Below are 11130 nucleotides of genomic sequence, written 5' to 3'. Positions count from 1 at the left end.
ACACTTTCATTTCTCTTATAAAAATTTTCCATTGTGGCTCTGTGTTCATTTCTTAGTCCTGCTCATATTCAGTGAGCATTCTGAGCTCCTTCCACAAGGCACAGAGGTAAAATTAAATCTCCTTATTATAACCCTGTGCTTGGGGAAAATTAATTCTATTTACATGGTACTGAGATATGTAACTATGATTTCCTAGATGTGTCATACACATAGGCATCTTTACGTCAGTGTTTCTCAGACTAGGTCATAATTTCTAGCTATTATGCTCAGAAGTTATCCCTGTAGAAAAAAACTATCAATCTTTCTTAGTTTTCCATAATCAACCCATTTCCTATGTATCTCTAGACACATTCTCTACACTCTCTCTGACACAGATTATAGTTCACCAGATCACTAATGGCATTTCACACCTCTGTGCTTTCACACATGTTGTCCCCACTGTCTAGCATTCTGTTCTATGGCTTTCCACCTGAAAATGTTCATCATTTCAGATTCAAGTATCACCTCCTCTGGAAAGCATTCCCCGTTGTTTCCTAAATCTGGTCTGGATGTCCTTCTCTTCACCCCCAATGCATCCTGCATCCCTCCTCACATTACTTACCACATGGTGCTATCTTTTTCTTATGTGTCTTCCCCACTAGGATTATAGTCTTTCAGGGTAGGTACTGGGCCTTTTATCATTACATATAGAAGCTAATCTAGTATATGACTCATACACATACATACTCATATTCAAATAGTATTCATATATATTCATACTCATACTCAAACAGGTAAAAAAAATTGAATGACTGATTTCAGACTGCCTATGGTCTTATCTGGTGGGTCAAGTGGTAAAGAATCCACCTGCAATGCAGGAGACGAGGGTACAATTCCTGGGTTGGGAAGATTCCCTTGAAAAGGAAACAGCAACCCACTCCAGTATTCTTGCCTCGAGAATCCCTTGGACAGAAGAGACTGACCGTTTGCAGTCTTTGGGGTCACAAAGATTCAGACACGACTGAGCAACTAACACTTTCACTTTCATTCTTTACTTACTTTGAAAAAACAGTAACATGTCATTCTAGGGTAAAAAATAACAGCACATGTATTCATTTTTAAATTAAAATGAATTAAACCATATTTACATTTTTATTGTACAAAACCCACATTTTATAAATCTCTCTTAACAATTTATAAGTGTCCAATACCGTATTGTTAACTGAATATACACTATTGTAAAAAAAAAACTCGAATGTTTTCATCTCTCACAACTGAAACTCTACACCCATTGAATAGCAACTCTCCATTTCCCCTCCTCTCTTGGCCTTTGCCAACCACTATTCCATCTATTTTAATGGCTTTAGTGGAATCATGCAAATCTCCCTTTTTGTGACAGACTTATTTTGCTTAGCATAATACTCAGAAGTAGAATATCTGGGTTTGCATTCAGTTCACTTCAGTTGCTCAGTTATGTCCGACCCTTTGCGACCCTATGAATTGCAGCACACCAGGCCTCCCTGTCCATCACCAACTCCTGGAGTACATTCAGACTCACGTCCATCGAGTCAGTGATGCCATCAGCCATCTCATCCTCTGTTGTCCCCTTCTCCTCCTGCTCCCAATCCCTCCCAGCATCAGAGTCTTTTCCCGTGAGTCAACCCTTTGCATGAGGTGGCCAAAGTACTGGAGTTTCAGCTTTAGCATCATTCCTTCCAAAGAAATCCCAGGGCTGATCTCCTTCAGAATGGACTGGTTGGATCCACTTGCAGTCCAAGTGACTCTCAAGAGACTTCTCCAACACCACAGTTCAAAAGCATCAATTCTTTGGTGCTCAGTCTTCTTCACAGTCCAACTCTCACATCCATACATGACCACTGGAAAAACCGTAGCCTTGACTGGACGGACCTTAGTCGGCAAAGTAATGTCTCTGTTTTTCAATATACTATCTAGGTTGGTCATAAGTTTTCTTCCAAGGAGTAAGCATCTTTAATTTCATGGCTGCAATCACCATCTGCAGTGATTTTGGAGCCCCCCCAAAATTAAGTCTGACACTGTTTCCACTGTTTCCCCACCTATTTCCCATGAAGTGATGGGACCAGATGCCATGATCTTCATTTTCTAAATGTTGAGCTTTAAGCCAACTTTTTCACTCTCCTCTTTCATTTTCATCAAGAGGCTTTTTAGTTCCTCTTCACTTTCTGCCATAAGGGTGGTGTCATCTGCATATTTGAGGTTATTGATATTTCTCCAGGCAATCTTGATTTCACCTTGTGTTTCCTCCAATCCAGCGTTTCTTATGATGGACTCTGCATAGAAGTTAAATAAGCAGGGTGACAATATACAGCCTTGATGTACTCCTTTTCCTATTTGGAACCATTCTGTTGTTCCATGTCCAGTTCTAACTGTTGCTTCACAAAAGGCAGGTCAGATGGTCTGGTATTCCCATCTCTTTCAGAATTTTCCACAATTTATTGTGATCCACACAGTCAAAGGCTTTGGCATCCACAATAAAGCAGAAATAGATGTTTTTCTGGATCTCTCTTGCTTTTTCCATGATCAAGAGGATATTGGCAATCTGATCTCTGGTTCCTCTGCCTTTTCTAAACCAGCTGGAACATCAGAAAGTTCATGGTTCACGTATTGTTGAAGCCTGGCTTGGAGAATTTTGAGCATTACTTTACTAGCATGTGAGATGAGTGCAATTGTGCAGTAGTTTGAGCATTCTCTGGCATTGCCTTTCTTTGGGATTGGAATGAAAACGGACCTTTTCCAGTCCTGTGGCCACTGCTGAGTTTTCCAAATTTGCTGGCATATTGAGTGCAGCACTTTCACAACATTATCTTTCAGGATTTGAATTAGTTCCACCGGAATTCCATCACACCCACTAACTTTGTTCATAGTGATGCTTTCTAAGGCCCACTTGACCTCACATTCCAGGATGTCTGGCTCTAGATGAGTGATCACACCATCATGATTATCTGGGTCGTGAAGATCTTTTTTGTACAGTTCTTCTATGTATTCTTGCCACCTCTTCTTAATATCTTCTGCTTCTGTTAGGTCCATACCATTTCTGTCCTTTATCGAGCCCATCTTTGCATGAAATGTTCCCTTGGTATCTCTAATTTTCTTGAAGAGATCTCTAGTCTTTCCCATTCTGTTGTTTTCCTCTATTTCTTTGCATTGATCTCTGAAAAAGGCTTTCTTATCTCTTCTTGCTATTCTCTGGAACTCTGCATTCAGATGCTTTTATCTTTCCTTTTCTCCTTTGCTTTTCGCTTCCCTTCTTTCCACAGCTATTTGTAAGGCCTCCCCATACAGCCATTTTGATTTTTTTTGCATTTCTTTTCCATGGAGATGGTCTTGATCCCTGTCTCCTGTACAATGTCATGAACCTCATTCCGTAGTTCATCAGGCACTCTATCTATCAGAACTAAGCCCTTCAATCTATTACTCACTTCCACTGTATAATCATAAGGGACTTGATTTAGGTCATACCTGAATGGTCTAGCGGTTTTCCCTACTTTCTTCAATTTGAGTCTGAATTTGGCAATAAGGAGTTCATGATCTGAGCCACAGTCAGCTCCTGGTCTTGTTTTTGCTGACTCTATAGAGCTTCTCCATCTTCGACTGCAAAGAATATAATCAATCTGATTTCAGTGTTGACCATCTGGTGATGTCCATGTGTAGAGTCTTCTCTTGTGTTGTTGGAAGAGGGTGTTTGTTATGACCAGTGCATGTTCTCGGAAAAACTCTATTAGTCTTTGCCCTGCTTCATTCCGCATTCCAAGGCCAAATTTGCCTGTTACTCCAGGTGTTTCTTGACTTCCTACTTTTGCATTCCAGTCCCCTATAATGAAAAGGACAGTTTTGGGGGTGTTAGTTCTACAAGGTCTTAACCGTTCAACTTCAGCTTCTTCAGCAATGCTGGTTGGGGCTTAGACTTGGATTACCGTGATATTGAATGGTTTGCCTTGGAAACAGAGATCATTTTGTAATTTTTGAGATTGCATCCAATTACTGCATTTCAGACTCTTTTGTTGACCATGATGGCTACTCCATTTCTTCTCAGGGCTTCCTGCCCGCTGTAGTAGATATAATGGTCATCTGAGTTAAATTCACCCATTCCAGTCCATTTTAGTTCTCTGATTCCTAGAGTGTCGACGTTCACCCTTACCATCTCCTGTTTGACCACTCCCAATTTGCCTTGATTCATGGACCTGACATTCCAGGTTCCTATGCAATATTGTTCTTTACAGCATCGGACCTTGCTTCTATCAGCAGTCACATCCACAGCTGGGTGTTGTTTTTGCTTTGGTTCCATCCCTTCATTCTTTCTGGAGTTATTTCTCCACTGATCTCCAGTAGCATATTGGGCACCTACTGACTTGGGGAGTTCCTTTTTCAGTATTCTATCATTTTGCCTTTTCATACTGTTCATGAGGTTCTCAAGGCAAGAATACTGAAGTGGCTTGCCATTTCCTTCTCCAGTGGGCACATTCTGTCAGACCTCTCCACCATGACCCGCCTGTCTTGGATTGCCCCGCAGGCATGGCTTAGTTTCATTGAGTTAGACAAGGCTGTGGTCCTAGTGTGATTAGATTGACTAGTTTTCTGTGAGTATGGTTTCAGTGTGTCTGCCCTCTGATGCCCTCTTGAAACACCTATCATCTTACTTGGGTTTCTCTTACCTTGGGTGTGGGTTATTTCTTCATGGCTGCTCCAGCAAAGCACAGCTGCTGCTCCTTACCTTGGACGAGGGGTATCTCCTCACCACCACCCTTCCTAACTTTCAACGTGGAATAGCTCCTCTAAGCCCTCCTGCACCAGCACAGCCACCACTCTTTGGACGCGGGTTGCTCCTCCCGGCTGCCGCCCCTGGCCTCAGGCCCGGGGTTGCTCCTCCCGGCCACTGCCCTTGTCCTTGGACCTGGGTTGGCTCTTCCAGACCATCGCTCCTGACCTCGGACGCAGTGTGGCTCCTCCTGGCCACCGACCCTGGCCTCGTACACAGGGTGGCTGCTCCAGTCCGTCACCCCTGACTTCAGACCGGGGGTGGCTCCTCTCGGCCTTTCCTGTGCCTTCGTAGCCTGGCACTCTCGGTCACTGCCCCTGACCTCGGACATGGGAAAGCTCCTCTTGGCCACGCTTAATGCCGTCGCAGCCACTTGCACTTAGTGCACCCGCCGTCGCAGCCACTTGAGCCACTTGCGCTCAGGGGAGAGGGGTGACCTTCTAAGACCCCACACACAACAGTTCCAGAACTGATCTTATCCCTCTGGTTATACTCCATTCTAGTTGAGAGTATCACCTTCTGTAGCTCAAAGGGAAACCTATGTTATTGGAGACTCCTCCTCTTCAGCAGGGCCCCTTCAGCTCTAGGACAGAGCTGTCTCTGCAGGCTGGCTCCTATCTATGCTGGACTCATCTTCCACCATCTCCATACCTCTGCTCTCTACCCCCAGCTAAACCACGTGTGACACCCAGAGGAACCTGGCTGCACAGACTTCACCTCCTTTTATTAAAATCTCCATGTTTTTACCCTTCTGAGATCCTTTGCAACCTAACTGGACCTGCTTCCATTTTTCTCTCTGGTGACTCCTTCCTTCATCCAAGCAACAATGGGCTCTTTGTCATTTTTAAACACATCATACTAAGTATTGAGTTTAGTATGCTATGTTGTCAAAATTAATGAAGCAGTATTGATACATTATTATTAATGTAAGTTCATACTTCACCCACATTTCCTCAGTTTTTCCTAGTGTCCATTTTCTGCTCTAGAATCCCTTCAGCATTCTATGTTGAATTTACTAATCATCCTTCTTAGGCTTTTTGTGGTTGTGACAGTTTCTTGGATCTTTCTTGTTTTAGATAACCTTAACAGTTTTGAGGAGTACTAGTTAAGTATTAATACTTTCTAAAATGTCCTTCAATTGGTATTTTTTCTGATGTTTTATGTTCTGGGGAGTTTGACCACAGAGGTAAAGTGCCATTCTCATCACATCATATCATGGGCACATACTAGCAACATGACTAAATGTTGATGTTGACATTGGTCACCTGGCTGATGTAGTGTTTGTATGTTTTCTCCACTGTAAAATTACTCCTTTTTTTCCCCTCCCTTTATATGCTGCGATCTTCAGAAGAAAGTCACAACTTACATTTAAAGAATATGGAGTTATGGCCAAATTCTTACAGGTGGATTAGATAATTCTTACAGGTGGATTACATAAATTATTTGGAACTATTCTGCATGAAATATTTGTCTTTTCTCTGCCAAATTTATTTATTCAACCATTTATTTATGTAAACATAGACTGATGAGTATTTATTTTATACTTTCGGGTATAATTCAGTACTAATTTATTAGTTTCTGAAACTGTTCCAGCTTTAGCCATTTCAGTTGGCTCCTGTGTCTCTGACATACCTCCATCATTCATTGTGCTTATGTTTTTTTTTTTTTTATTAGCACGTACTTTACTTTTGCAACTATAACATATCCCAAGTTCATCTTGTATATTCTCTGTACCAGTTCAAGATCTAGGCAATGGATGTACTCATTGCTACCAAAGGCTTCAAGGGCCTTTAGCTGACAAAACAAGAATGCTTAACTGTATATAATAACCCGTGTGTGTGTGTGTGTGTGTGTGTGTGTGTGTGTGTGTGTGTGTGTATCTCAGTTCAGTTCAGTTGCTCAGTCATGTCTGACTCTTTGCGACCTCATGGACTGCAGCATGCCAGGCCTCCCTGTCCATCACCAACTCCCAGAGTTTACTCAAATTCATGATCATTGAGTCGGTGATGCCATCCAACCATCTCATCCTCTGTCATTGCCTTCTCCTCCCATCTTCAATCTTTCACACACAAACACACACACACACACACACACACACACCACATTGCTATGTAAACATGTGCATATACATTAAGCTAAGCATAGTTCACACTAGTATCTCCAACCATAATCTTTATTACCTGGATCATCCCAGCTTTCTTCCCTTACTTACTGGTAACTTACTGCTCCCAGGTGGTGCTAGTGGCAAAGAACCTGCTTGCCAATGCAGGAGACATAAGAGATGCAGGTTCAATCTCTGAGTCAGGAAGATCCCCTAGAGGATCCCCAAGTCTTCTTGCCTGGAGAATCCCATGGACAAAGGAGCCTTTGGGTTACAGTTCATAGGGTCACAAAGAGTCGGACATGACTGAAGCAACTTAGCAAGCATGCACACAAGTTATTGCTCCAACATTGAGAAATCCACCATCAACCATCCATTTACTTAATTGTTGAGTTGAAGTATACATGTAAGGTGGTTTCAGAATCACTACATGTATCAGAATGGGGACCAACTTTATCAAATACAGTGCTGTTCTTATGTACAGTTCCTTTTGTCTTTAGTCTTAAAGAATCTATTCATCTCCAAAGTAGATTAGCTTATTCTTCTAGTTATCCTCCTTCAGTGAGGTTGCTTCATATATCCGTAATACATTAGATTTTTTGGTCACATTATATATTTCATTTTGGGATTCTTCAACCTCCCAAATGACTTTCAAAATTTACATACATTAATGTTCTCTTTTTTTTTTTTTACACAAAATTCACATTTTATTTAGGTTGGAATAAACTATACAAAATTGATTTTCTTCACCAAAAATAATATTAATATTTTCTGTATTATTCCTAGATAAACTACAAAACACTTATTTTTGTAGACTTTCTAGGCTTTGCTTGTAAATCAAGATGAGGCAGTAGATACAGTCATGGAAAAAGCCAGAAGAAAACAGACAAATGAGCTGTCAGTATCCATGGCCTCTGATCCTTTCTTGACCACGAAACTGAAGTGTTCAACACATACCTGCCAAAAAGCTTACAAAGACGTAGGCTCAATAAAGGAATGTAAACAGCAATACCAGATGTGGAACAACAATGGCAGGCTCTTCCATTCAAATTTTAACTTGTTGCTTTAACTTCATTTGATAAAGAGAAAATCTACACTGAAATCCTTGTTGGACAAGCTAACACGTTTCTCTTATAGTCTGATAATTTTCTTAACTGTCCTTTCCAGATTTTTAATAGCATACTTATAACTCCTATTATGTAAAAGTCAGTCATGAGCTTCACTGTAACATTTTACAAAATGCATTCCTTTCTCCCATACCTCCTCTAATTTTATTTTTTCAAAGATCTGATAACTTAATACCTGACAATTTGATCCATAGTGATAAACGTAATGTCTAAAATCACTTAACTAAAACAATTCCAAAGTGCCATTAGCAGAGATCACATAACACTGTAATATGATACTTTCAATGCTATCTTCTGGAAGAACAGTTAGGTCTCCAAAGCATGGGCATTTGAACAGGCCATTTAAACAGACAGATTATCAATGACTAATGTACTCAATGCGAGGCCTACAGGTCAAGATATTCAGTGATTAAGCAGCCTACCCTTACAACTTTTCTGTAAGATATTTTTAAATGTCTTACATTTTTTTGAATATCAAATATCAGAGAAAGTCTAGGTTAAAAGTCTTTTAGGTATTTTCAATGGTCCCTGAATTATCTGTAGGAAGCTCTGACTTACTTGTAAACAGTTTGACATATGTATCCACCATTAAAAATCCAAATCGTGTTTTATATCAAAATTTATGTTAAGCAAAGCCAAGTTACTTGATCTTTGATTTGTCAAAGTGTTCCTCAAGTATGCTTTGAGATCTTTTGCCCATTTTCATAGTGTTCATTCTCAACTTTCATCACAGGAAGAATACATAGAACTTTCAGCAATGCATAAACATTAGGGAAAAACTTGATGTCTGGTAGATGAAAGGCTTCATAAATAGTGGATGGAAGTTCTATATCTTTCCCTCTGTGTTTCCATTTGATTCTCCAACAATGCAGCTCAGCAGAGAGTGTGTCAGGATTAGGTAAGTCACTTCGGTACATGTCAGCATGGTGCTCCTCTGATGTATTGAATTTGAGCTGTCCCATGACAGAGGGTATCATGGATAAGCATTTAAGCCCTTTGAGGTGCTATTCTGAGAATATATCTTTCAGTTCCTGAATAATGTGTTCCACAGTTGGAACACTTAGAGTTTCTTTATAGTAACTCTCAGAGGTTAACTGAGATTCCAGGTTACTGTGCCGAGCTCTGCAAAATTTCCCTGGGAGTTTCATCTGAATATCAAGTTTGGTTGCCAAATTTGTGGCTTCCTCAAACGAAAATTCATGATAAACTTCAATATTTTCCATCACTTCATTTAGTGAATGTAGCACTGCAGTCAAGCTACTGGCTGCAAAAAAGACATCAGAGGTTTACCCCGAAGATTTTTCCCAAAAGCTCTTGTAAAAGATAAAACATTTTTAAGAACAACAGTGGTAACAATGAAATCAAAATCTGTTACCACACTACAGAGCACAAATGCTTGGCCAGCTATACAGTTATTCCATCTAACATTTGTGTCACTATTTATACCATCTAAACATAAAACAAGTTCTTGTAGGAGGTCCACTAAGATTTCAAAAACATCATGCCTGCCTGTTCACTGAGAATGTCTAATTTCCTTCAGTTCTTTGCTCCTTTCTTCATTGTTCTGAAAGAGGACAGAAATTACATTTTCAATCTCTAAAAGCAGTTGTGGTGATCGATGAAAAAAAGAGCAAACTTCCTCAATTGTTCCTAATGCAACAGATACTCCCATAACAGGCACTGATTTTGCCAACCACATATTTAAGACACAGGAAGAGCAGAGTGTGTAGATAGCTTGGGGATATTTCTCTAAAAGTCTAGAAGCAACAACTTTCATTTTGGATGAAAATCCACTAGATACAATGTAAACCTGGCCATGACAGTACTGCATGTTTAATACCCATTTCTCAGTTATTTTAGTGTGAAATTTCACAGCCAAAATTTCTGTATCAGCTTCATAAGGCAGGAAGCCTACAAATTCCTCTCTCAGGTTGTGAGCTTCATCGACAAACCTCACGAACACAGGCAGGTGCTCTTCCCCTGCTATGTCCACCACATCATCAGTGATGATGGAAAAAAAGTGAGAATATCTTACTTCCCTGAGGGTTTCTTCCAGAATGCAGCTCTCCAAGATCTCCAGCATCTGTTTCTGCTGTGTTTTGGAACAGAACAATGTGTTAACTGCTGTTGTCTCAAAGCGCTTCCTCAGAATCCCTTCACCAGAATTAATCCGGCATTCTATCAGTGCTTGAAAGTTATCAGGAGTAAAAAGACCTTCTGGGATTTCATCAGCTTTATGTCCATCCAGAGGTATGTTTTCTTTTCCCATAAGAATCAAAATTTCAAATAAAGATTTTAAATATTCTTTGTTTTCCTTCTCTTCAAGAGTTAAAGGTAAAATGTCTTCATCCTGCTCTTCACCCCCTTCTTCTGCACTGGGATTCTGAGCATTGCTGTTGTATATTTCCTTATGTTTTGGTTCCTGTTCAGAAGTTTCATCAATTTTTTTTTTTTCTGTTTCAGTGTCCTGATTTCATCTTCACTCAGTTCTTTTATTCGTTTTCTGTGTCTACTATGTGGATTATTCAAATAGCTGGTAAAATTGAATATTGTTGGTATGGCATTATCTCGGAGAACTGTCTTATAAGGACTAGTTCTGCAAATCATAGAAGTTTCAAAGTGTTTGGAACACAATCAATAATGTTTATTTAGTTGATCAGGTGTTTTATCTCCTAAGTCTGCTCTCCTACAGTTCTCCAGCCACTTCTGGCATCTGGCCGGATCCCGTGGGAACCTGAAGAAGGCCAGGTCCACGTGCAGTTGGGGTCCGCGCAGAAGTTCGGCATAGTTGTCTGCCCGCCGGCCAACCCAGCCCTCCCCTCCCCGCCTCCTCAATCCAGCCCGCCCGCCCGTCGGGGCCAGGGAGGGGAGCCAGGCCAGCCGGCCGGCCCGTGAGGGCCAGTTAGCTGGGTAATGTTCTCTTTTAAGCCTGTAAAGTTCTGTAAGATTTGACAAATCCTTTATGCTGTGTCTTTACCGTTACAATAGCCCACACATTACTACACTATTAGCGGAAAGTCATTCTTGTTTTAAAAAAATAAACAATTCTGGTGAGTGATACCGATAAATGGCGGGGGGGGGGGGGGGGGCTTTGCATTTAGGGGGTCAGAATATATGTGGGAAATTCC

At 40.8% G+C, this 11130-nt stretch overlaps 1 pseudogene; it reads right to left on the bottom strand.

The window, feature by feature from the left end:
* Positions 1 to 8510: 8510 nt before the first annotated feature.
* Positions 8511 to 10788, bottom strand: LOC101120471 (52 kDa repressor of the inhibitor of the protein kinase-like; annotated as a pseudogene).
* Between the last annotated feature and the right edge of the window lie 342 nt (positions 10789 to 11130).

The sequence above is a fragment of the Ovis aries genome, chromosome X, assembly GCF_016772045.2.
Source record: "Ovis aries strain OAR_USU_Benz2616 breed Rambouillet chromosome X, ARS-UI_Ramb_v3.0, whole genome shotgun sequence".
Classification (NCBI taxonomy): Eukaryota; Metazoa; Chordata; class Mammalia; order Artiodactyla; family Bovidae; genus Ovis; species Ovis aries.
Note: the sequence above shows the minus strand (reverse complement) of the source record. Positions and strands in the feature narration are given on the sequence as shown.